Here is a 27,094-nt window from a genome sequence, read left to right on the forward strand (position 1 = left end):
AGGAGAATGTTATAGGAGAGACAGATGACAGACAATACATAGATACAATACAAGAGATAGATAGAAGATTGATAGATGGATAGAGAATAGATAGGATAGGATGGGTAGATAGATAGATAGACAAATAGATAAATGTTGAGATAGACAGATATATAGATGGGAAATAGACAGATTATAGAAGATAACTAGACGGGTAGATGATAAACCTCTTCCCCCAGGTATTCAACCAAGGGGTATTAAAGGAGCAAAAAAAGTCTGCCGACAAAAGTCCACATGCAGGGGGCCCCATTAGGATGGGGCCCTGGGCATATGCCCTATTTGCTGCTCCCTAAAACCGACCCTGCATCCCGTCTCCTCATCTGTGTGTAACAATATGCCTGAGCACTGTGTACAGAAGAATTTCCCACTAATAAAGTAATATCATATTGTATCACTTTATCTACCCTGGTCACAGAGTGAACATTATACATCAGGTGGTAACCTGAATTTATTTGAGTTTTTTTTGGCATCCTCCTGCTGTTCATGTTTTTCATCTTGACAAACTTGATATTCCTCCTGAAACATAAGCAAAATTCCATCAGGCTAGCAAGATAGACACAAGCCGACTGAGGTGTCAGATTACATAGAACTCTATGGAGAGGGGAGGGGTGAGCAGGGAGTCACAGCTGCTGGGTCTCCACCTAGCTGTTGTAAAATGACTGAAAATGACTTCTAAAGGCAGAAGACGGGCAAGCTCCTGGAAAATGACGTCATTCCACAACGTAATGGACACAAATAGCTTTGTTTATAGTGTACTAACAAATCTTGTTAAAAGGTGCGGTGTGCTTTATAAATGATTATGCAGGAATTTTGTAGATATTACTGAACGTTGTCTAAAAGTCCCCAGGTATGTACTACTTAACAGTAATAAAGGCACAAATATATCATAAAAAGAGACAAAATACAAAGCTAGATAGTAAATAGACCTATATTTAGACAAACAGTTCTAGTAATTGTGCCCTGTAGAAAGGGATGTATGGATGATCTTATTCTATAGTAACATAGAAGATAGTAATGCAGATTCTTTCAGTATATAAATGTGCAACATCCCCCACCAGGGCCTAGCCTTTTTTTTGTGGGCCTGGAGGCAGCTGGGGCCCGGAATACCGGAGTGGCTGGCTAGAGGCGCGCTGATGTCACGGTGCTTGGTATGGGGACCGGAGGGCTCTATGATATCTCTAAGACTCTTCCCATTACAATGGAGGCTTTGGCGACCATGGAAAATAATGTACCTCAGTTTGTATCAGTCTTCATCTACTCAGCCAATTCCATATCCGTTACGATCCCGGTCTTGCTTCTACTTTTAAAAGTCACTTTTCCAAGGCTGGAAATAGAAATTTGAATAACACGCATAATGAAGCGGCAAAGTGAATTACCTCCATCTGACTGACACAATGCTGCGAATGCGCTTTTCTCCGAAGCTTCCAAGGTGTCCAATAGCAGAGAAGAACTTCTCCGCAGCTGCACTTGTCCCAACATCCTCATTAGGGTTAATCAAATTGATATCTGGCGCGTCACATCAGGACGTATATATTTTTATCTCTCTTCTTGGGTCAGAATACACCAAAAATAGTTTCTTTGAGTTTTTATTAAACTTTCTTTGTGTTTTGGCAGAAAGACAAAGTTATAGGAAGATGAAGACAAGGCCCTTAGGACAATTGGGATGATATCGCACTATGGCGATCACCTATATAGTGTACAGAATAATAGTGCACATTTCTCTGCTTTGCAGACATTGGGGCTTATTTACTAAGGTCCCACGACCGCATTTCCGACGTTTTCGGGGATCGCGCCGGGGATTCTGTCGCAATCGTGCCGGGTTTTCATGTGACACAAATCAGGGGGTGGGCTGATGGACGATCCGACGGTTTCGGTCTGAGCGCAGGATTTAACATTTAAAATTGTGTCACAAGACAATGCACTTACATGCACCGGGAAGAAGAAGGTGAACTGACCTGAGCGGGGAAGCGACACATGCAGGATATCGGGCGCACGCTGGTAGTGATTCGTGGCAGACTTCATCCTCGTCGGACATTCCGGATCGGGGGTCGCGCAGGGACCAGGTAAGTAAATGTGCCCCATTCTTTTAGATTGACATGATGCCGCATTGTCTCTTATCAATCTCATGATGCCACAGCGCCACATCACCAGGGACGAATCTAAAGTGTCTGCTGCCTGAGGCAAGATACAGAACGGTATCAGACTCATGCTGGCATCAGGTATGAAGAGACACTATTTTTAGGTGTCAGGTCCTGCTTTATAGCAGGTGACTGCGCCCCTAATTCTCTCCCCCATCTTGCTGCAAGTGGTGCTGCCTAAGGCAAGATACTCAACTCGCCTAATGTATGGCGCTCCCCTGAGAATCACATGTTCAAACGCCACCACACACTAAATGGTCATGGAGGGGTGTGAAGGGGCATGTCTGGTGGTAGACTGGGCCGATGCTGGTTGTTCCAGGCTGCGACGACCTATAGCACCAGCACAGCAAGTCGTCGGATACATCATGATCTGTCCGGTGCGGTGGACATGCGGACATGTAATATATTCATATTACTCTGGTGCATCTACCCTAAATCAGAAGAAGATTTCAATGAATTAGAATAAAGAATACATTCACATGATTTACTGCAGCACAAAATTTGCAGTGTTTCTGCTGGAAATCCACAGCAAAAAACTGTCCTCTCAGTAGCAAATTAATTTACAAAACATTGCAATTTTTTGCGGATTTTCCTTAAAGGACATCTACCACCAGGATGAAGGATTATACACCAAGCAAACTGACATACTGGTGTGTGCCCCCTCTGGATCTGCTATTATCCCCTGGTTTTCATAAAAAAAGGCTTTTAAAATCATGCAAATAAGACTGGAGAGCTCCACGCTCTGAAATTGTTAATGAATTATGGAGCCCCTGAGGCTCATCTGCATAGTTGAAGCCCTTTTCTCTTAAAAACAAGGGTATGGGAATCTTAAAGAGGAGCAGATCCTAGCAGAGGGGGCACAGACCAATATGTCATTGTGCTTGGTTTACAATCCTCAATCCTGGTGCTAGCAGATGTTCACTGTTAAATACATAATATGATGTACAATGTGCAGCTAAGTATATATATAATGGTGCACATCATCCATTCTTTAGTGTGTCCGGTTGAATGACGGGCCCCTTCACTCTGCAGACCCCATAGCAGCCGCTGTGGCTGCTACCACTGTAGTTATGCCCCTAATTGCTGCTCGTTTGTCAGCAATGGAGGGAGGAGATTTAATAAATAATTTCTGTGAGGAGTTTACTTATTATTTACAATGCAAAGGGTTAAGTACAGTGACTAAGGGCTAAATCACACCAAGAAAAGTATTTATATAGTTACAGTAGATTCTAAGCAACTGGAATTATAAATTGTTTGTTGTAAATTGAATATGGAATTCCCCTTTAAGTTGTCTTAAAATGTGATTCTATTCCCAGCTCCTTCATGTCTATAGCACCAGATAAGAAGCATTATTTAGGAATCCTGGAAGTTTTTTTTTTAACTTTTAACTAAAATTAATCCATCAAGACCAGTCCGCCACATGCCGACGTCCAATCAACCGCTCAGGGGGATGTTCTGGATCCGGAGCTGACAGGTGTCAAAAGCTTCAGAAAGTAACATGATGAATTCATTATGTATGAATGTCAAAGCTACAACAAGGAAAGATTGGAATATACTGGTGGAGATTCATCATGATAGGAAAGTCAGTATTGCCGGAGTCTGCATTGCTATAATTTCATCCAAATTGAATGTCACAAAATATTGTATAAATGTTCATTTGCTGTGACAATTTTGGCAACTTTTAAAAAAGTTTAGTTAAATGATTCTGGAGTACATTAGAGCTACATACTAGCCACACCTACTTGCCAAAATTAGATAGATTGGCCTAAAAATGGAAGATGGCACAAAAGTATGCTCAAAGAAGTTACTCAAAGTACAACTGTAAAGTATAAAAACTTTTGCACTAAGCAAAAATAAGCAATTCTCTTATTTACTCTAATTATCTACCTGCAAGCGTTTATCTGCAAGCAGGGGCTTTACCTTGCTCCTCTGGCTGCTTCATTTGCCATGCTTTCTGGTAACCATGGGAATCCGTATAGGAGGCTGGTTGGGAGGGTCTGTAATAGAGTAGTGCGAGAAAAGAGCACCTTGAGTATCAGGGATCAATGGAATTGTTGTCAAAGTCTCTCTTCAGCTGTGCTAAAACAATTTTTGTCAGTAACTTAACAGTTACGCTTTAACCATTTTTGGCAACTTTTTGCTGATAAAAGCTTAGTTTTTGAGAAAGCTAGCTTTTAATATTATGAAAATGAGCCTCAGGGACTCCCCTGAACAGAACCAGAGAGCAGAATGAATGGGTAAATAATGCGCGGACGATGGTTCCTTAAGTAGCCAGGAGCCCCTGAGGCTCATTTGCATAATTTTAAAAGACGGTAACTAAGCAAAAAGAAGAACGGGTCCTGCAGACACACCCCAGCATATAAGTGTGAATGGTTTAGAAGCACTGCATCCACGTGGTAGATTCCTTTAAATAGGTCATCCAAAATTGCAAAAAAACCCTCAGGGGTAACGAAATGAAACAAATAGGACACTTACTACTTTAGAGGCCCATTAACTCCAGCAAAATAACAATGATAATAATAATTCCTTTATTAAGAAGCACTACACAGAGCTTTCCAGATCAGTCCCTGTCCCCAATGGGGCTCACAATCTACCGTAATCAACCTTCCAGTATGTTTTGGAGTGTGGGAGGAAACCGGAGGACTCGGAGGAAAACCACGCAAACACGGAGAGAACATACAAACTGTTTGCAGATGTTCAAACGCCTCGGTATCTGCACCCTTAGGCTACAGATATGCAACAATGTACATTTAACCCTGTGATGTTCATGTGTAAGTGGGCCCACCCCACATTTTGCAATGGGCCGTGGTCTTTTCTAGGTCTTTTCCACTTGAAAACAATAATGTGCAAAATATAAGACCTTGTTCATACAGGGCAGGGTTGTGCTACAGATAATCCTGAAAGGATAAAAATAAAACATACACATTTAAACATTCCTCCAATCTTAAATACTGCGCGGTGTGAACACGTCGTCACCGATGAATAAGCACCTTCTGTATTTCCAGCTCTTCATAGAAACTGGGTTATCATTCTCATTGCTGGAGACTAAGTTATGCTCTGACATTCCCTAAATTCCCAGAGGAGCCACATATCCCCAAAGTTACCTCCAGCTTCAGCACAAAATAAGCCTATCGCACGTGAGGCATTACCATAAACACACGCAACGTGACAAGCAGCTGAGGCCGGAGAATACACATTGTCTAGTCAGCAGGACAGATCCATAATGGCTGGGATCATGGAAGCCAAGTCAGCCTGGATCCAAGGAGGCTTCACAAGGCACAGATAACAGCGGGAATTACATGTATAGACGTCATCAAATGCTTTTCCGTATAGCAATGTCTACATTTGCATTGCAGGTATCAATAGGATATGGAGAATGTCTTGTAGCGGAGGAAATCCAACCACAGAGCAATACAGGAGAGGTGCTGGAAATCCCAGCAGCAGACTATAGACTGTTATAGAGCAGTCTTACGAAATAAACACTAGCCTGTAGTATGCTGGTATGGAACCTTAAAGAAGAGCTGTTGGGGAAGATTTACATACCCGGTCCTGTCGCGATCCCGCGTTGCGTTGTCCGACGAGGATTCGGGTCTACCACTATTAACTAAGATCGTGCGTCCAATTTCCTGCAGGTGTCGCTCCCCCGCTCAGGTCTGCAGGAGTTCACCTTCTTTTTCCCGGTGCTTGTAAGTGCGTGTCTTGCGACACAATTCTAAGTGTTTAAATTCTGTGCGTTGTCTGAATCCATCGGGTTGTCCGACGGCCCACCACCCTCATTTCTGTCGCGTGCAAGCCGGCGCCGATGCACCAAAATCCGATCGCGTGCGCCAAAATCCCGGGGCAATTCGCCGCAATACGGAAATCGTCGGGAAACCCGATGGAAATGCCCTCTGCGGACCCTTAGTAAATGAGCCCCGTTATGTTGATTTGGGACTTGTAGGTGGTTTAGGTTCCAAAATCGTTTTAAAAGTAAAAAAAAAACTAAAAAAACCCCAAAACCTTTACACTTACCTGAATGTGAGGTATACCACCAGGGGCGTAACTTGAGGGGGTGCAGAGGTTGTGATCACACCCGGGCCCAAGAGGTTTAGGGGGCCCTTATGGTGTCACTTTCCCATATGAGAAGACTAGTACTATATACCATACTTTATAGTCAGGGGCCTGGCACAGACTTTGCACTGGGGCCCATCAGCTTCTAGTTACGCCGCTGTATACCACACTCAAATTAGACGATCCTACGCTGAAGCCTTGTGATGGGAGAACTGAAGCGGGACAGTATCCTTGTTTCACCGCGCATGTGCATTACCTACAGCACTTGCGCAGTAAAGCCAGGGTGTAATACGCTGACTTCACTTGCCGGAACACACAGGAGACAAGGTAAGTACAGTGTAAAGGTTTTTTTTCTTCCGAATGCTTAAAAATCCCACAGGATGATTTGGGACACTACAACACTGGTCCATAAAGACCAGGTTGTGGTTTAGTGTCCCAAATCGCCCTAACAGGTTCACTTTAGATGTATCAGAAGTGTCTGAGGTAAAACTGTAATTGCCCATGAAAACCAATCAGAGCTCAGCTTTCATTTTCCCACATCTGTTTATAAAATTAAAGCTGAGCTCTGATTGGTTTCCATGGGCAACTGCAGTTTTACCTCAGAAACTTCTAATCTTCCCCATGGTTTTTATATTCCAGCTGTATCTTTTATGCCAAAACTTCACTTAAGAAATATGCAAATTAGGCAGAAGTGCTTTGGCAGAGCAACTTAGGACTTCCACTACACATCTCTCTGAACCCAAAAATCATGTAGCTGAAGGGGGGAATTATGAGAGAAGGCACTTGGCGGTGAAGGGAAGGGTGATGGGAGCTGTTATTGCTGTGGAGTCACAAAGTACATTCCCCAAAGCACTTCAGCCTCATTTGCATATTTCAAAACTTATCTTTTGCCTTAGAAGGAGCAGCTGGAAAATAGAAAGAAAGGCAGCGTAGACATAGCCCTGCGTAACATAGCGTTAGTCAGGTCGGATAGGTAGTGGACATCAATTGTACTTTGTTTACATTGTTTTGGGGGTTTGTCTTATAAAATATGATGCATGGAAAGTATGTGGTGGTGTTGTCTCTGTGTCCACAAGAAGTTTTGGTAGTGTTTGCCTACTTGGATTAGGTTAGGGGTTGTCTGGGATAGAAACTTTTTCTCACAAGGCCATACGACTACCTGAATGGCCCTGGGGGCAAAGTAGTGGGGGCCATGAGGCTCGCGTCCCTGGAGCCTTACCCATAATACGGCCCTGGTGACGTCACTTAAACAGCCTTTAGCCCCTACAGGTTTTAGCTTTAGCCTGTACCTCTATCGTCAATACCCCTAACCATGATATTGTTCATGTTACAAATGTTCAACATTTTGAAGCAAAACACATGCTATTTTTACGTAGTTTTTTTCAAAACCCCAAAAGCTCCTTTAAATATTAATATTTCTCAACAGCAATTTTCAAGTTAGAGATGGATACTAGTAAGTCTAATGCAACCTGCCCCAAGATTAACGTTTTATAGGCCGCCATCAATCTCCGTAATGTAATTACTAGTACACGAGATGACGGACCGATATGCAAATTGATGGATACCAGGATACTTTGTCATCAGCATTGATCAATCTGATTAGAAATGTAATTCTATTATTTTAGGGCCTGAGACGGGCTGTAACAACCAAATAATAATGTGCTTACCCTTCACTGGCACCAGGTTCCCGCTCTATGGTGGTCCTGGGTTCCTCTGCTCTGTCAGCTGAGCCAGAACTCTCAGTTTTGGTAATGAGGCCACTGGGGCCCACAGAGGCTGAAGTGGGTCCTGTGATCCCAATTCTTCCAATACCGTCAGGAGACCACAAACATGCTACACCTGCCCGACCCCAGTGGGTTTTCCAGGGTTCCTGTCATAGAATATCAATGAATTAGTAATCAGTTTTTTTTTTTCCAGTGACTCGTTGACTTGAATGTAAGTCAAAAGGGCTAAAACTTGGACTCATTTCATCTTCTCCTCTATTCCATCTTGCTAGCAACAAGATAGACAGAAGCTCACTGAGGAGTCAGATAAGCTCTATGGAGAGGGGAGGGCTAGCTGTCAGTCATAGTAGGGAAATCTCCACCCACCAGCTGAAAGTGCACTGCAAACTCACAGAAAAGACTGCAAAGGAGAAATCTGCTGGAGGTCAGCTACATTTTAGAAGATACTCAAGACGAGAGAAATTAAAACATGAGAGGCACCTGAGCATTTCTTAGTGCACCAGGAATGTTGCAGGGGCGTTGCTAGGGTGGTAAAAGATCCGGGGCACGGGCCCCAATGCACATATATAGAGTAATGCCTACTCCTGTATACAACCCCCTTCATGTGTGGTTGAGCCTATAACTACTGTACATAACATATACAGCTACAGAAACCACAGGAGAAATCCCTACCTATTCCCTCCAGTGACTGCAGGTGATATGTCCTCCATATTCTCCATTAGTCTCCTCTTTAGCCACGTGTCCTCCCTGTGGAGTTCACCACACAGGCATCTTATGTTCTTCATTGTCCTGACATCTTTGCCCCCTAACAGTGTTATCCTGCTGCTACCCCTAACACTCCCCCTCCTTTATTGTAAGGCCCCTTTCACATACATGTATGCTACGGCCAGGCCAGAACTGCTTGGCGGGGGAGGTGGAGGGGTGACCGCTCCTCACATTCTTACAGAAGATCTGTTTTTTTCTGGTGACACACGTGTGCTCACCGTACCGTGCACAACGCTCTCCCACGGTGGCCGTATGTTAGATGCAGTTCAAATAGCTAGTATATGTTGCATATGGCCACCATGTACGATCATAGGGGCCTATGCAGAAATAATAAATGCTTCCTAATATATCATATTGTTAAAGCCATAAAACCTCTATTTCTCTCTTTCTCTCTATAGATAAATAACTGTGCCCCCCCCCCACTAATTTGCCCTCAATGTGACCCTAAACTAATTGATGCCCTGCCTAATTATGCCCACATAAAGGAGCACCTCACCTAATAATACCAACACTAAGTAATGTCTGTACGCTACCCATTAATAAGTCCCCCATAGTGCACCAATGTCCTCACAGCCCTCAGCATTGTGCCCAACAGTCCCCCCTCTCTTCCCTGCCCCACTGCTTAATAAACAAAACAACACTTATACTCACCTCAGTCTCCTCCAGCTTCTCGCTGTTCACTGCAGCACTGAGGTGACGTCATAAGCCGGTGTCTCCTGCTCCCGGCAGCTGTAGTGAGCTTCTAGAAGCAGGAGACGCTGGGTGACCGCGTCCCTTCCCTGCTCCCTGTAGTGGAGAGCGGAGCCGACGGCTCTGTTCACCATTACAGGTTACCGAGTGGGGAAATCTGCCCGGGCAGCGGGAGGAGTGTCTTGCTGACCCGGGACATTCACATTCGGCACAGGCCCCGGATCTTTTGACCTAGCGACGCCCCTGGTGCAATGTTTTTTTCCATTTATCACCTCCATAGTCTTAAACATTTTGGATCATTAAATTTATCTCAACTGATTCAGGGACAGTTCTAATTTTTTCCTCTACTACCAGCATTTATCTTATCCAATCTTCTAAGTCAGCGCCGCATGGTTCTTATATTCTGATTGATCAGGAATTATGAAATATCAGGCTACCTGACATGTTTATATTATTATTATTTGTTAAGTTATCTATGCATTTTATGCTTATAGGAGGACATTTGAATTTTATAGTGTATGAACCCTAAAGAGTCTTATTGCTTACATAATATACTGCAATACAACAACAAACTGCTTATCTATTACATCCTGCCACCGGCAAACTGTAATAGATACAGTAGTATGACAAGCTTGGAAGCCTTGAAGAGACTCCCGGCTGTTATGCCAACTGATAGGCGCCCCTAACAAGTTAATTATTGTCAACAGTGCCATCTAGGGAAGGTTTACAGCAGGTGCATAATACAGCAGACACCTACCATGTATGGAGAGGGTCAATCCTTGAGCCCTGTCCAAACAGGGTTACTGCAGCATGGCATACAGTTACATTGTAGTGTGTGTAAAGGTTAATTATGCTAAATATGCCAAAACTAGAAATAGCTCAGCAATAATGGGAACTGGAGAAAAAATTGCACTGGAATTATAAGAACTTGAAAATGATGCCAGCCTGAAAATGATGTTAGTGAAAAATCCTGTGTTAAGGGCTCTTTCACATTGGCGTTGTTTTTCACGTCTCACAAAGCCTCACAAAGCCTTTGATTCTTATGTGTGTTTTCACATTGAAGTCTATGGGTCCGCAAAAAAAACTGATGAAAAGTATTTTTTTTTCACTGATGAGGCTGAGTAACCAGGTGTGATGTTTTCAAAGAAATGTTAAACCTTCAGTTTGCGGACGCGGAGACAAAACGGAAGCAAAATGGAGACAAAGCGCAACGGAAGCACTACGGTAGCTGAGGACACACACCAATGTAGAAGAGCCCGGATCTCTCATTTGCAGTTATGCGCATGCTGGGACTTGTAGTAGGACAACTATGTGCTATCCCAGATTGGGGAGATATGGGATGTTCTGAACAAGGATCTAGACTCGGGAATATTGGATCGCATTTCTGCGGCTTTTAGGAGCAATTCTCCTAATAAGCTGAAATTGATGATGCGCGCCGATACGAGACGAAATTGCTGTCTCCGCGTTTCCCTAATATTTCATGCAAAGTACTTAGAAACCAGATGTATTCCTTAAAAGCTCATTGACAATCACTGGAGGCTCCTCGGCGTCGTCTGATTTGAAGAAGCTTCTCGGGGAAATAAATTGAATGTAATCTAGGATTGTATTTTTCCGCGTCCTGTTGTCTAATCACGATCGGATCGCGGGAACGCATTCCCTTTTAAGTGAATTTGCGGTGATTTGCTTTGTGATGCAACAATTTGTCAGCGCTGATATGAAGAGAGTACAACAACAAAGCTCTTCACGGGTTTTGGTAGACGACTGCCGTGGAGCATCTGTCACCCTAGTCGCCCTGTCTGCACACACGCGTCTCATTCACAGCGGTCACACGGGGCGGCTCTGATTGGCGGAGCACCTATCAGTCACTTGGCAGCATAATGCACCCCGGGGAGAGCGGCTCGGTGATTGACACCGATGTCAAGGATGGGGTGGGGGTGGTGCTCCTTTACAGATACTCTATGATGTTGTGCTATGTTATATCCAGAGCAGGATTACTATTCCTGACACGCTCCGGCTGGAGCTTCCAATATCGTGAGGAGGAGACGGAGGCTGATGCACAAGCTGTGATTACATTTTAAATTAAACTCATCTTGCTGATTTTTTTTTTTTCTTCGGTATATGCTCCTGTGCACACCAGATACAAGCCGCCAGGTATCAGATAGCTAAGCCTCTACATATTCGTTACTTGCTACTATTGTTTTATTTTTGTTAGTGATTTTATCTTATTGGGTAATGATTGCTGTCATTTGGATCTTAACATTTAATCCAAAGTTACAGGTTTTAGTTAGTTCTTTTTCTCTCTGTGAATGTTGTAGTATTGTTATATTAGTATGGTAGTGTTAAATATACTAAATATATTAGATACACAGGTACAGACAGTCCCTGGTTTACCTACAAGATAGGGTCCGGAGGTTTGTTCTTAAGTTTAATTTGTATGTAAGTCGAAACTGTATATTTTTATCATTGAAGTTCGAGACAATTTTTTTTCTTTTGTCCCAGTGACAATTGGAGTTTCAAAATTTTTGCTGTAATTTGACCAAGAATTATCAATGAAGCTTCATTACAGACACTTTACAGCTGATAATTGCAGTCTGGGACTATAGTAACATCCAGAGAACTTCACCAGAGGTCACAGTGGGCAGAGGGGTCCGTCTGTAACCATGAGTCGTCTGTAAGTCGGGTGTCCTTAAGTAGGGGACCGCCTGTAGTTATGACTACAGTGGGTACGGAAAGTATTCAGACCCCTATACATTTTATACTCTTTGTTTCATTCCAGCTAATAAAATTAAAAAAAAAAATCTTATTTTGCTCAGTAATGTGCATTCTGCACCCCATCTTGACAAAAACTGAAATATCACCTGGTGATAAGTATTCGGCCCCTTTGCTCAGTATTGAGTAGAAGCAGCTTTGGAGCTGGTGCAGCCATGAGTCTTCTAGGGAATGAGGCCACAAGTTTTTAACACTTGGATTTGGTGATTCTCTGCCTCTTCCTTGCAGATCCTCTCCAGTTCCCTCAGGTTGGATGGTGAACCTTGGTGGAAGCCATTTACAAGTCTCTCCAGAGTTGCTCAATTGGGTTTAGGTCCGGGCTCTGGTAATGGTCACAGAGATGCCCTGAAGCCTCTGCTTTGTTATTTTAGCTCTGTGCTTAGCGTCATTGTCTTGTGAGAAGATGAACCTTCAGCCCATTCTGAGGTCCAGAGCACTCTGGAAGAGGTTTTCATCCATGACATCTCTCTACTGGGCCGCAAGTGATGTAACGGGGCAGCCCGGCCATGCACAACCAGCTGCTCCGCTCATCTCGGGGAATGACAAGGGGTCCAATGGGGGTATATCGGTCCCCTTTGCTTGTGATCTGTGGGGATCTCACCAATGAGACTCCCACCAATCGGCAAGTTAACTTGTTTTGTTGGAAAAAACCCTTTAAGACTGGAGTTTTAAAATGACCCCCCCAACGGCTCTCCGGATCTTTTAGGAGGCATTGGCCTTGAGAATTAGTTATACAAACATTTTCTTATGCTTTACATTTTTTTATCACTCAATTCACTTTTGAAAAATAAGTAAGAAAGTAGTTGTGGTCAACCCATTCAGCTGATGGGCCCTGAAATGCAACTTGTTACAAGTCCCAAAAATTGTTGCAATTATCATTCTAGTAGAAGGTAGCAATGGAAAGTAAAATAACATCTTTTGGGCAGAATCGTTAGACTTGGGCCCCTCCTACAGAAAGGTAGATTCAGCCGGGCCGAACCGTGGGCGTGGCATACGGCCGGATGGAGAAGGGGGAGGGTTGAGCGCACCACACACCTCCCTTCCCCTTTCCATAGGAAGCAGTGCAGCCGTGCCAAGACGTTCCGTGGAAACTCCAGAAAAACCTTCTCCATAATGATGGAACTTATTATCGGATGTGTCATGAGCTCATAAGCTTCTCCTTAGGGCTGATGGAGAAGTTTATAATTTTCCTCTATATCTTTGCTGGAGTTTCTTAACTCTGTACGGGGAACCGTAAGATCTGAGTGTTACATACACAGTATTTGGATTATGAATCATCACAGCATTCTAGACTCTTGGAGTTCAAGGGTGGGGATTCACTTTTAAGTGGAGTTCTTAGCGAAAGTGCTTTCGAAATTTTTGGATACCATCCGTCGCTTAATAAATCTGTAAAACAGGTCATTATTCATCTATTTTTTTTGTGGTTATTATTTTATTTGATCACTCCATGCCCCAAATTAATAACGCAGCGTAAAGTTCAAGTGAATAATCTCTATTGACTGTTATGGATAAGCGGCTAATCACATAAAGGTAAGGGAATTTTTACATTGTGAGATTAATAAGCGGCAGATAATTGCTTAAGGCAACATAAAGTGATCTCTCCAGATTGATATTAACCAATTAATGAACGGAGTATTTATGTCTATAATTACCAGACAATGTGAATGAGCTGTTTAATGTTTATGGTGTTTTAATTGTTAGGATCTCAATGTATCTCCCTTTTTATGTATCACGTAGAGATACAGGCCCCAAATTCACTATGTATTTCAAACTTTTAGTGATCACTAACTTTTCAGCAATCTCTACAGAAAGTAAATGCAAGAAGAAAATAATACTTCTTTCTCCACATAACAGGCTCTTTCTTGCCTCCCCTCCCTGCTAAACAAAGGTTCACTAGCACAATATGGAATGCAGGTCACAGGTAAGTTGCCAGAAGCTAAATAGTTAAATAGTTCCAGCTATCCTTTAAAGCAAACATGTCACCTAGAAAGTCATTTTTATAAAAAAAATGCCTTTGTTAGCTTTCTGAATCATTCAATACTTTATAAAACTTTATTTCACATATCCTGACCCCCTGCCCTCATAGTGGGCTGAGTCCCGGGGAAGGGAGGCAGCTGCAGCAACCTGTGTATCTGTGTCTTAGTCTCCTCATGCATTCTTCCTCTACTCTACACCATCCCCCTCCTTCCCCTTCCTGTTCAATGCACATGACAAAAAGTGGGGAGGGGGGAGGTAGCCAGATTAGTGTGAAGGAGAGGAGACTGAGACAAGTACATAGGCGGCAGCTCCCTCCCCCAGGACTCGCCACATGCTGCTGACAGGGATTTAGGTAATGTGAAATAAAGTTTTCTAAAGTACTGAAATTATTTAGAATGATAACAAAGGCATTTTTCTTAAAAAAGAGCATAATATAGGCTATATATGACATTCCTGTTGACGGGGGGAGGTTAGGGAGCAGAATGTAGTGAATGAGAAAGGAGAGATACAGTAAAACAAAGATACCCGGAATGGGGGATATTTATCATATGCTGGCGCTATGGGCACCAGAAGCAGCCTCTTGAAATATTCGTCAGGCCACTGTCTACACTTTATCCTGCACCTGTGCAACTGGTGGTGCAACTACTACGGGGCCTGCAGTGTAAGGGGGCCTGGCTGCCCGACCTGTCACACTAGAGAATGGAGGATGTGCACCGTTATAACCATATAATGCTGAACATTGTAAGGCATAATATATTATAAAACTGCCTTAGTACACAGCTGAGCTGGCAGAATATATGAGAAATGTTAGGGGAGGTGAAGGGGACGGCAGAACGGCAGCAATAGGAATCTCTCATCTCTACTTCCTGTTGTCTACATCCCCTATCTGGGGTCTTCAGCTCCTGGAATGCATGAAATAATATCCATACAAGTGTAAGGGGGGCAGAATGCAGAAGTCTGTTAAAGGGGCCCAGTCCCTTCTAGTTACGCCCCTGGTCTTTATTTCAGTTATTATGGGAGTGAAAGTAAAGGAACAAAGATTAATGAGGACAATCAGAGGACGGAGAACTCAGATGTCAATGTTCTGTCTCCTGAAACATTTGACCACCGATACCTCTGGCCTAAACAGGGCTGTGACATGTTAACAGAGAGGTGAAACCAGGTACCATTTTTTTCCTCACCCCATCGCTTGGGCCTACTTTTTTATTGGAAAGTTGCCTCCAGGACCCAAAAAATGATAAAGTGTTCCATTGTTTGGTATAATTTAATAACAATAATAAATTTTCCCCTATGTGTTCTGGTAGTTAGATAACGTGTCATCCACCAAGAACTACAAGATATGGAAATATAATACATCACTTCATAGACCACATTTCCTCCATTCCAGTGTTACCTTGCTTTACAGCCGACACTTGGCATTGAGAATTGTTGTCTACTCATGGTCAACCATAAAAACCTATTTCTTAAAGTTCCCAATGAACAAATCTTCTGCTGATGTCACTTCCTGGGACTTCTAGGCAAACAGATGATTGGCAATAGTATTGCTTCTAGATGGATCCATTTCACAATATACTCACATTCAGATCATAGAGACAGATCAAGAACAGTAAAACTTTAAGAACTGACTGGTAGGCAACCTATGCAGACTACATATTAGTCATTGGGGTCTTCCAGTATGCTTATTGATGAACACTGCTTTTGGACACATCCACAAGGTGAGTGCAAAGTCCCAGGACATCCTTTTATAACATATCTGATATCCTTTTATGACATAACTGAATATACCAGCAGGTAATAATATATCAGATTATACCAGCAAGTATTGACATCTGATTATGCCAGCAAGTAATGACATATTTGGTTATACAATCATACATGTATGATTATACCAGCAGGTAATGACATATCTAATTATACAAGCAGGTAATGACTTATCTGATTATGCAAGCAAGTAATGATATATCTGATTATACCAGCAGGTAATAACATATCTGATTATAGAAGCAGGTAATGATATATCTGAATATACCGACGAGTAATGACATAATCATATATCTGATTATACCAGGAGGTAATCATATATCTGAATATACCAGCAGGTATTAGTATATATCTGATTATACTAGCAGGTATGACGTATCTGATTATACCAGCAAATAATGACATATATAATTATACCAGCAGCTAACCATATATCTGATTGTATCAGCAGGTTACGATATATCTGATTATATCAGCAGGTAATGATATATCTGAATATATCAGCATGTAATGATATATCTGAATATACAAGTAGGTAAAGACATATCTGAATACATCAGCAGGTAATGATATATCTGATTATACCAGCAGGTAATGACATATCTGATTATACCAGCAGGTAATGACATATCTGATTATACCAGCAAGTAATGACATATCTGATTATACCAGCAAGTAATTATATATCTGAATATACCAGCAAGTAATGACATATCTGATTATACTAGCAAGTAATTATATATCTGAATATACCAGCAAGTAATTATATATCTGAATATACCAGCAGGTAATGACATATCTGATTATACCAGCAGGTAATGACATATCTGATTATACCAGCAGGTAATGACATATCTGATTATACCAGCAAGTAATGACATATCTGATTATACCAGCAAGTAATGACATATCTGATTATACCAGCAAGTAATTATATATCTGAATATACCAGCAAGTAATGACATATCTGATTATACTAGCAAGTAATTATATATCTGAATATACCAGCAAGTAATTATATATCTGAATATACCAGCAGGTAATGACACATCTTATTATACCAGCAGGTAATGACATATCTGATTATACCAGCAAGTAATGACATATCTGATTATACCAGCAAGTAATTATATATCTGAATATACCAGCAAGTAATTATATATCTGAATATACCAGCAGGTAATGACATATCTGATTATACCAGCAGGTAATGACATATCTGATTATACCAGCAAGTAAATATATATCTGAATATACCAGCAAGTAATTATATATCTGAATATACCAGCAGGTAATGACATATCTGATTATACCAGCAAGTAATGACATATGTGAATATATCAGCAGGTAATGACATGTCTGATTATACCAGCAAGTAATTGGTAAGTGGCCATTCTTTTAGCTTCTGCTGGAATGTGGCCACCATCTTGTTGTGTTGTCCATGATGCTGAAAGCAGAACCAAAAGCTAATCTACATAAGAATCTATGGAGAATATTAGTGTTGATAACTCTTTAACCACAAGAGATATTGCAGATCTGATTTCTGGGACAATTCCAGTCCTCTTCATGACCACCTCCCATTGGAAGAACTTGCCCCTGATTCAATATGGCAGCTTTCAAGATAGCCCCCCGTATTATCTGGTTGTGGACGTAATATAGAAGATAGGTCCCTCATCTATTACTTACTGGGGTATCAGATATGTAATTCCCTTTCACTTCTGCAATTTAAGGGGTTTTTTTACTATCTTTGTAGATTATACAGCTTGAGATGTAATACCATACACAACCTGTAGGCAGGTGCGGCATTGTTTCTGGAGGAAAGTATCCATGTTTTTGTAAATCCTCATCACATTATTATCCTTACTGACCCCTTCATATTCTCCATAAACACAAGTACAATAGTTGTGACCACATTTCTAGCTCTTGTTCTCTACTTGTAAATTATTCAGTATTTTTAGCAGCTCCGTATGTATTTTTCATGGTATTGCATCATGTTGTATCCAAACTTCCAAAAATCAGATCTGCTGTCAAAAGTTTTATAAAAACACAGTGGGGCAGATTTACTTACCCGGTCTGTTCGCGATCCAGAGGCGCGTTCTCTGCGGTGGGTTCGGGTTCGGCCGGGATTCATCAAGGTAGTTCCTCCGACGTCCACCAGGTGGCGCTGCTGCGCTGAAAAGCATCTGAACGCACTCAAATTCACCGAGCCGGACCAAGTGAAGGTAAGCGCGTCCCAAGCGACACTTTTATTGTTTTAAATGCGGCGGTTTTTCGGAATCCGTCGGGTTTTCGCTCGGCCACGCCCCCCGATTTCCATCGCATGCATGCCGGCGCCAATGTGCCACAATCCGATCGCGTGCGCCAAAATCCTGGGGCAATACAGGAAAAATCGGCGCAAATCGGAAATATTCGGGTAACACGTGGGGAAAACACGAATCGGGCCCTTAGTAAATGACCCCCAGTAACTTTGTCCTACATAGAAAAAAGGAATGCAATTTTTTTTTCCAGAAACAGCGCCACTCTTGCCCATAGGTTGAAGATGGTATTGCACTTCAGTCTTGTTTACTTGCATGTAAAACCATGGGATATGCTTGTCGCTATGGATGTCTGTATACGTGTCTCTGCACTGATATATGTACACAAGTATCGTATCCTCCCCCACAATATTCCCAGTGATTATTAGGGAACATTAGCGCACATCATGTTCTCTCGCGCTATTTATACATTTCTCCTGCAGTAACATAAAGTTCTCCTATTAGATTCCTTCCATCGTTCCCGTCTCTGCATCCTCCGGTTTTTCCGAATTGCTTATTTGACCTATTTACTTCACTATTCTGAAAATTATCGTCCCCCATTGATTTCCTCGTAACGACGCAAATCTAGAACAATCCTTGTTTATACATGGCGTTGCCTCTAATATACAACACTATATAGATATACTGGGCACACATCACCCATAGGCTACTATACAGTGTAGGATAATTATTTACTATGTAGACAAGTCTTATCTGTTACTGTTATCTATGCAGTAACATTTAGAGCAAATAACTCCCCCTAGTGGTGGCCAATATAGCACTCTTTTGTGCGTTCACTGAAAATAATGTAAATTAGGTGACTACAGATGCCATTATTTTTGGTAAAATTTAGTCTATTAAACCCTGCCCAACACCAACTAAGGACCACCCACTTTGTAAAACTTTCCCCCTTTTTAGGCAGGATTTGCTGGGATTGTTGCAGAAAGGTAGAGACAATCTCAGGAAATTCAGGAAAGTTGGCAAGTATCTAAGCTATGGTTTACTCATATAGATGCTTTCTATAGGTGACAAATGTGCACATGGTAATGCTAATAGTCCTTGGTGTATACTGTCAGCAGGGGTGTAGCATATCATAGCCCACCGTAAACTCATAATCCCCAACCGTAAAAGATCTGTCCCTACCTGCCAAAACCTACTTAAAGGGGTTTTCCAGAAATATCCCCCTATTTACCTACAGTGAATTTAGTTCAATATTATTAAGTTGCAATACCATGTACAACCCGAGGACAGGGGAGGCGATGATTCTGATAGAAGTTATCTTTTTCTAATTGAAGTTAATTATAAGGACATCTACTACCACGATGAAGCACTGTATGCAAATGAGCCAGAGGGGCTCCAGTCTCCATTAACACCTATGGAGCCTGGAGCCCCTCAGGCTCAAAGACAAGTTTCTTATATGTACTCAGCATAACAAAGTAACACATTCTCTAATTCACTGTTATTAACAAAAATTCAGCATTTCACAGATATAATTCCAACCTGTCCTTATCAGTCCTGGTGTACACAATTTCATTTGCCCCTAGACACGACCCAGTAACTTCTGACTTAGGGTCGGGTGGCGGTCATCTTAGATGGTGCAGATGAGATTTCTGTCTGTCTCTGCTCTGAGCCTGTAGCCCCGCCCCCTGCACGGAGCTTAGAGATTCTCACTGATAACTTCCTGTCAGGAGATTGTGAGCAGAGACAGAGGCTGCAAACTAAAAGCTACAAGGAAATAAGTGATCCGGGGGAAGGGAATGGCAGGCACTTGTCTGTGAGATGTAGCAGAGCTAAAAGTGCAACAGTGTAATGGTCTATCAGCCTCTGTGCAATCATCTCCAGCATCTCTGATCTGTCTCATCTATTTCTATGTGTCAGTACAATGTCAGAAGCCAGATGATAGTGTATACACACCTGTACCCTGATAATGTAACCATATTGTCACCCCACAAAACTAGATGGGTCATAAGGGCTCATTTACTATGGGTCCGAATTGCGCATTTTAGGCGGCTTTCCCGAATATTTCCTATTTGTGTCAAATTTCCCTGGGATTTTGGCGCACGTGATCGGATTGTGGCGCATCGGCGCTGGCTTTCACGAGCCAGAAATCGGGGGCGTGGCCGTCGGAAAACCCGACAGATTCGGAAAAGCTGCGGAATTCAAAAAAAATTGGTGTCGCAAGAAAAGCACTCACATACACCGGGACGAAGAAGGTGAACTCTGGTGGACTTCAGCTCAGCAGCGACACCTAGTGAAAATCAGGCGCACGACCTTAGTGAATCCCGGCAAGCTCCGAATCAACGTTGAAAAAGGCGCCGCGGGATCGTGAATGGACCGGGTAAGTAAATGAGCCCCATTGTGTCTGCTTAGAGAGGCCCGCCCACATCATGGGATTTTACACTGAGCAGCCCTTACAGTGATAGGGGCTAAAACAGCAATAACACTGAGTAAATTTGTAAATAAAAGAGTTAAAATGATCTTTATTGTGTTAACATCACTAGGGGATTGATATGTGAGAATTTTCTTTCCTGGGAAAACCCCTTTAACAGTCCCTGCTTATTCTGACACTGTCCAATCACTGCTTCCAGTGTGTGCAGGGACACTCCCCTTTGCCAATTTGTAATTTGTAATTTTAATGGTAACACATAGTTGATAATTTATTCATAGATTTCAAGGCAGAACAACAGAGGAATGACAACACAGAGTTATAAGTGCTCCAAAATTGCCATTTTATGCTAAATACAAGATTTTACTGACAAGTTATATGGCTGCAACAAATTGTAATGGAATTGAAGACATTACGTTAAGGTATTATTATGTGATGCCCTGATACTATAGAACCGCATAAGGTAGCTTTCCCATAAAAGAAAAAAGGATTTCTGCAGATTTAGCCTCAAAATTTATGTTTTTATCTTCCTAGGGTAAGAAAATCAATCAGTAGCGACTGTAATCTTCTACAGGTAGTAGAGATACTCCACACCTCATACATCTATAGTCATTACTGCAGGTAGTAGAGATACTACACACCTCATACATCTATAGTCATTACTGCAGGTAGTAGAGATACTCCACACCTCATACATCTATAGTCATTACTGCAGGTAGTAGAGATACTCCACACCTCATACATCTATAGTCATTACTGCAGGTGGTAGAGATACTACACACCTCATACATCTATAGTCATTACTGCAGGTAGTAGAGATACTCCACACCTCATACATCTATAGTCATTACTGCAGGTAGTAGAGACACTACACACCTCATACATCTATAGTCATTACTGCAGGTAGTGGAGATACTCCACACCTCATACATCTATAGTCATTACTGCAGGTAGTAGAGATACTCCACACCTCATACATCTATAGTCATTACTGCAGGTAGTAGAGATACTCCACACCTCATACATCTATAGTCATTACTGCAGGTAGTAGAGATACTCCACACCTCATACATCTATAGTCATTACTGCAGGTGGTAGAGATACTCCACACCTCATACATCTATAGTCATTACTGCAGGTAGTAGAGATACTCCACACCTCATACATCTATAGTCATTACTGCAGGTAGTAGAGATACTACACACCTCATACATCTATAGTCATTACTGCAGGTAGTAGAGATACTACACACCTCATACATCTATAGTCATTACTGCAGGTAGTAGAGACACTACACACCTCATACATCTATAGTCATTACTGCAGGTAGTAGAGATACTCCACACCTCATACATCTATAGCCATTACTGCAGGTAGTAGAGATACTCCACACCTCATACATCTATAGTCATTACTGCAGGTAGTAGAGATACTCCACACCTCATACATCTATAGTCATTACTGCAGGTAGTAGAGATACTCCTCACCTCATACATCTATAGTCATTACTGCAGGTAGTAGAGATACTCCTCACCTCATACATCTATAGTCATTACTGCAGGTAGTAGAGATACTCCACACCGCATACATCTAAAGTCATTACTGCAGGTAGTAGAGACACTACACACCTCATACATCTATAGTCATTACTGCAGGTAGTAGAGACACTACACACCTCATACATCTATAGTCATTACTGCAGGTAGTAGAGATACTCCACACCTCATACATCTATAGCCATTACTGCAGGTAGTAGAGATACTCCACACCTCATACATCTATAGTCATTACTGCAGGTAGTAGAGATACTCCACACCTCATACATCTATAGTCATTACTGCAGGTAGTAGAGATACTCCTCACCTCATACATCTATAGTCATTACTGCAGGTAGTAGAGATACTCCTCACCTCATACATCTATAGTCATTACTGCAGGTAGTAGAGATACTCCACACCGCATACATCTAAAGTCATTACTGCAGGTAGTAGAGACACTACACACCTCATACATCTATAGTCATTACTGCAGGTAGTAGAGATACTCCACACCTCATACATCTATAGTCATTACTGCAGGTAGTAGAGATACTCCACACCTCGTACATCTATAGTCATTACTGCAGGTAGTAGTGATACTACACACCTCATACATCTATAGTCATTACTGCAGGTAGTAGAGATACTCCACACCTCATACATCTCTAGTCATTACTGCAGGTAGTAGAGATACTCCACACCTCATACATCTATAGTCATTACTGCAGGTAGTAGAGATACTCCACACCTCATACATCTATAGTCATTACTACAGGTAGTAGAGATACTCCACACCTCATACATCTATAGTCATTACTGCAGGTAGTAGAGATACTCCACACCTCATACATCTATAGTCATTACTGCAGGTAGTAGAGATACTCCACACCTCATACATCTCTAGTCATTACTGCAGGTAGTAGAGATACTCCACACCTCATACATCTATAGTCATTACTGCAGGTAGTAGAGACACTACACACCTCATATATCTATAGTCATTACTGCAGGTAGTAGAGATACTCCACACCTCATACATCTATAGTCATTACTGCAGGTAGTAGAGATACTCCACACCTCATACATCTATAGTCATTACTGCAGGTAGTAGAGATACTCCACACCTCATACATCTATAGTCATTACTGCAGGTAGTAGAGATACTCCACACCTCATACATCTATAGCCATTACTACAGGTAGTAGAGATACTCCACACCTCATACATCTATCTATGGCCATGGCGGTAGCAGGTCCAAGAATTTCTACAAGCACCATTCTGAAATTTCTGTGACAATTACTCTCCTGCAGGACTTTGCCCACTTATTCTATTAGGTAATTGCTCTTCGTGCAATTTTCCCACTTGGTACCTGTAGAGCTGCGTTATTATTTTTCTATATCGTGGCTTATTTTCGCCTTACGTCATCCCTCCAGCCAATCAACCCCCTTCCCATCAACTCCATTCCTTCCCCTGACCCCTCTCTGTCTAACTAGCCATCACCCCTCCTTTTGCAATCCCTTCTTCCCTGTAATCCCTCCTTCTCCACAGCCCCCTGTCCTCCTCTCTCTCCATCGCATCCTCCCTTCTTCTTCTTCTTTTTTTTTTTTTTTATTCTTCATGTCTCTTCTTCTCGGCTCTGCCTCTGTGTGTTACTGGATAATCCTGAAGGAAGACGCAACTCTGTCTCATTGTCTCCTCTCTCACCCTCCGCATTACCCCCCAAATGTGCCACCGCTGCTGCTGCTGCTGCATTTAGGAGGCAACGTCTGTAACATGACACCAGGGGCAGAAGAATGAAGCATGGAAGAGAAAGAAAGGGAAGACACGGACTATCCCCCGGCTTCGTCACCTCTTATTATTAGACCTAGGAAATCCTAAGTCACTTCTCACCCGGCTGAAGGAATCATGCACTGAGCTCGGGGACTGACATTTCTCCAGGTAACACAAGTCCACATTTTCTATTCTCATTTATTCTCTTCCTCATGTAGACATATCAGATATTTTCGGTAACGTAAACTGGATAAAACAAAAATCCGCCTCCGAACCCGATCAGTCATTCAGCCCGTGGCTCGACAACCTCAACCGTTAACCCCTTCGTCACCAGCTTCGGCTCAGAAACACGTCCCAAGTTCTCGTTACATGTGTAGCAGCCCCCCCTTCCCGCGCGAACGTGTTATCGATATAATCGCCGCTACTCATAGAGTAGTGACGTTAAACCCCGTCGCTCGTCACTCAGGAATATTTGGGTTAAGGTGATTTTTGTTTTCCTCGGATATATGGCAATGCTGCATCATCTTCTCCCGGGAGTTAAGATGTTAAACACAGCGCAGATTGTGCTATACTTTGGTGTACTATACGGATTGTGCGGATTATTGCTATACTTTGCGGTGGTATAATGAGTATCCCCCCCACATCCCCGGAGTAGCGTGTAATGAGTCCATGTCTGGTGATGAATGTGTGAGCTCTTGTGACATGAGCGGCAGGTGTACAGGCCGAGCGAGAGCCGCAGCAGCTGCAGACGCAGCTTACCGAGGGGTTCTTCTTCTTCTTCGCCCTCCAGTATAGATGATGCCCGTATCCTCACTTACTAAGCAGAGCTGGGGACATGATATGGACATGACGAGAAATTCTAATGAAAGTGCAGGGACGGATTGGAGAAAATAAAAAAAAAAGCTTCCAGACGTCGCTCTGACTTTTGTTAGGAGACAAATTCTAATTATTGGATTGTGTTTCACAGCAGACAGGGTGGGCCAAATGTTAATCTGCTCGGTGCTGGGTGCTACAGAGCGGCGTGCAACTATTCCATAGGCATATGAGTATATACACGGCGCTCATCCTGCAGGGCGAAGGAGTCAGGAATACGAATCCTCGCTACCCGGGGTGGGTGCTGTTATATACATCATATTATTAACAATCCGGTTATATTATTCTGTATCTGTATCCATCCTTCCACTGAATAGATAAAAAGAAAATTCACAGTAACATAAAATATATAACAAAAAAATGTACCCCTGTGGTGATGGGGGGGGGGTTCCAATTTTATTTTTAATAAGGTCCTAAAGCAAAGTAAGTCTGCATCAGTCCAATCATCCCCCATGACCAATTACCCACAAGGGACGTGATGGTTTACACCTTATGTGCCCTCCTACCGAATTTACGAGTTGTTGATGCGAAACCGTAACATCCATTAGTTTAGTTTTTTGGCATTTGGGTAGATGAATAAAATGGGGCACATGCAACTATCCGGCACGATTCTCCGTGGATTTTTTAAGACAATTTTTCATCCTTTATTTCATCTTCTTTAAAAAAAAACTTCTCCACCTATAAAGAAAGATTCCCTTCAGTACGACAAAAAGAAATCAAATAGATGGACGCGTTTCAGCCGCTTTAGTCATGATCTGAATAAAATGGGTTCTTCCAGTTTTAGGATTGATTCAGAACCAAGGTCCGAGGTGGATAATACCCATCTGTTAGATTTGTAACCATCGCATCTCCGAAACAATTTCTATCCACGTGTGAGATACAAAATGTATCCCATAGATTTGAAAAAGTCTGGGCATCGACGGTGGTGTCAGGACCCAGATTCCTGGAATGAGGAATAGGATCAACAGCATAAGGATGAGGCGGGATACGATCCAATGTAGACTGGCATGTAAATACGGGCACAGACGGCGCGGGCGCTAAAGGCTTCTTTTGATATTGTTACTTAGCTGCTTGTATTGGTGCTGATGTGATGAAACGCTGCAGGCTCAGGCATCATCACGTTCTGGCAAACACATCCTCACACAGTCCTGTTCACACTATCCTGTAGCTGCAGCATTCGGATTAGGTCTGAGTGGGGTTAGACGACCCTGTGCAATGTTTTCTATGGAGGTGAGTGCGGTTGTATATTGTCCTATTATCCCCCTCCCTTTTCATTAATATCCAAGCCCCCCCCCCCACCACCACCACCATCATCCACATCCCCCAGCTGTACAGACTGAGATACTGTGACCATGCAAATTCCAAAGTGACATTTACAAAGTCATTTTGTGAGATGATAATTAGAAACGTGATTTCTCGGACTGTTTCTCGTGTGTGTGTAAACGGCGCAGACGCTTCCTACTTTCCCCGCACTATTTAGCTTTCTGCACGCTATACGCCAGGGCCTGCGCATGAATATTCATTTCATCACATTATGGGAGAGAACTATCAATGTAAGGATGTAAATCATTTAGCAGCAACTAGAAATCCGATATAGAGGAAAACCTGGAGCTGAGGCTTGTGGAGGTGATGGGTGTGTGTGTATTTTGTCATCTAAAAATGTAAGAGAAATCACAAATTATATTTAGATTTTAAAAATCATAATGGAAAAAAAAGGGAAAATTTATGCAAAATTTGTAAATCCAGACCAACAATTTATCACAGCTTTCTGCTGGGAGCATGTTGTAGAGCAGGAGGCACTGAGCATATAGTACTTACCTCATCACCAGAGTTCAAGGAAGTGCATTGTTCGACTATAATGCACTCTGCCGCGATTCACTAAGATCGTGCTCCCGATATCCTGCATGTGTCGCTTCCCCCTCAAGTCCAACAGAGTTCACCTTCTTATTCCTGGTGCATGTAAGTGCTTGGGCTTGTGACCCAATTTGAAAGTTAAATCCCAACGGCACACGCCCCTAAATTGTTTAGCATGGAAGCCGGCGCAACTGCGCAAAAAAAAAAGGTTGCATGGGACACAATCACAACGCACACGCTACATAAATACCTGTGCAAGCCATTTTCCCATTGAAGATAGGGAACAGTCCGAAAATAGTAAATGTGCCCCAATGTTCGATTGATGACAACATGTTATAGAGCAAGAGGAGTTGAGAAGATTGTACATAGTGTTCTACTGCAGGCAGCATGTTATAGAGCAGGTGGTGTTGAGCAGATTCTATATAGTGTCCTTTATGCAGGCAGCATGTTATAGAACAGGAGGAGC

At 42.4% G+C, this 27,094-nt stretch overlaps 1 protein-coding gene and 1 long non-coding RNA gene across 6 annotated transcripts in view; one reads left to right on the forward strand and one right to left on the reverse strand.

Moving 5' to 3' along the window:
• Positions 1-452: 452 nt before the first annotated feature.
• The window catches only part of LOC140134872 (uncharacterized), a 28,609-nt gene continuing 1,967 nt past the window's right edge, over positions 453-27,094 (reverse strand). The window contains exons 1-4 of one of the 3 annotated variants that reach the window (XR_011856419.1): positions 7,895-8,092; positions 4,098-4,174; positions 1,272-1,363; positions 453-555 (exon numbers count right to left, since the gene is read on the reverse strand). This is a non-coding gene — a long non-coding RNA (uncharacterized lncRNA). Of the gene's footprint in view, positions 556-1,271; positions 1,364-4,097; positions 4,175-6,188; positions 6,300-7,894; positions 8,093-27,094 lie in introns of those variants that run through there. The other 2 variants (XR_011856418.1, XR_011856417.1) reach the window with 2 other exon arrangements.
• GRIK4 (glutamate ionotropic receptor kainate type subunit 4) overlaps positions 23,670-27,094 on the forward strand; it is a 210,134-nt gene continuing 206,709 nt past the window's right edge. For 2 of the 3 annotated variants that reach the window (XM_072155630.1, XM_072155632.1), the window contains exon 1: positions 23,671-24,069. The gene's annotated coding sequence lies outside the window, so the exon portion shown is untranslated. Of the gene's footprint in view, positions 24,070-27,094 lie in introns of all 3 variants that reach the window. The other variant, XM_072155633.1, reaches the window with a different exon arrangement.

Source organism: Engystomops pustulosus, chromosome 6, assembly GCF_040894005.1.
Source record: "Engystomops pustulosus chromosome 6, aEngPut4.maternal, whole genome shotgun sequence".
NCBI classification, from domain to species: Eukaryota; Metazoa; Chordata; class Amphibia; order Anura; family Leptodactylidae; genus Engystomops; species Engystomops pustulosus.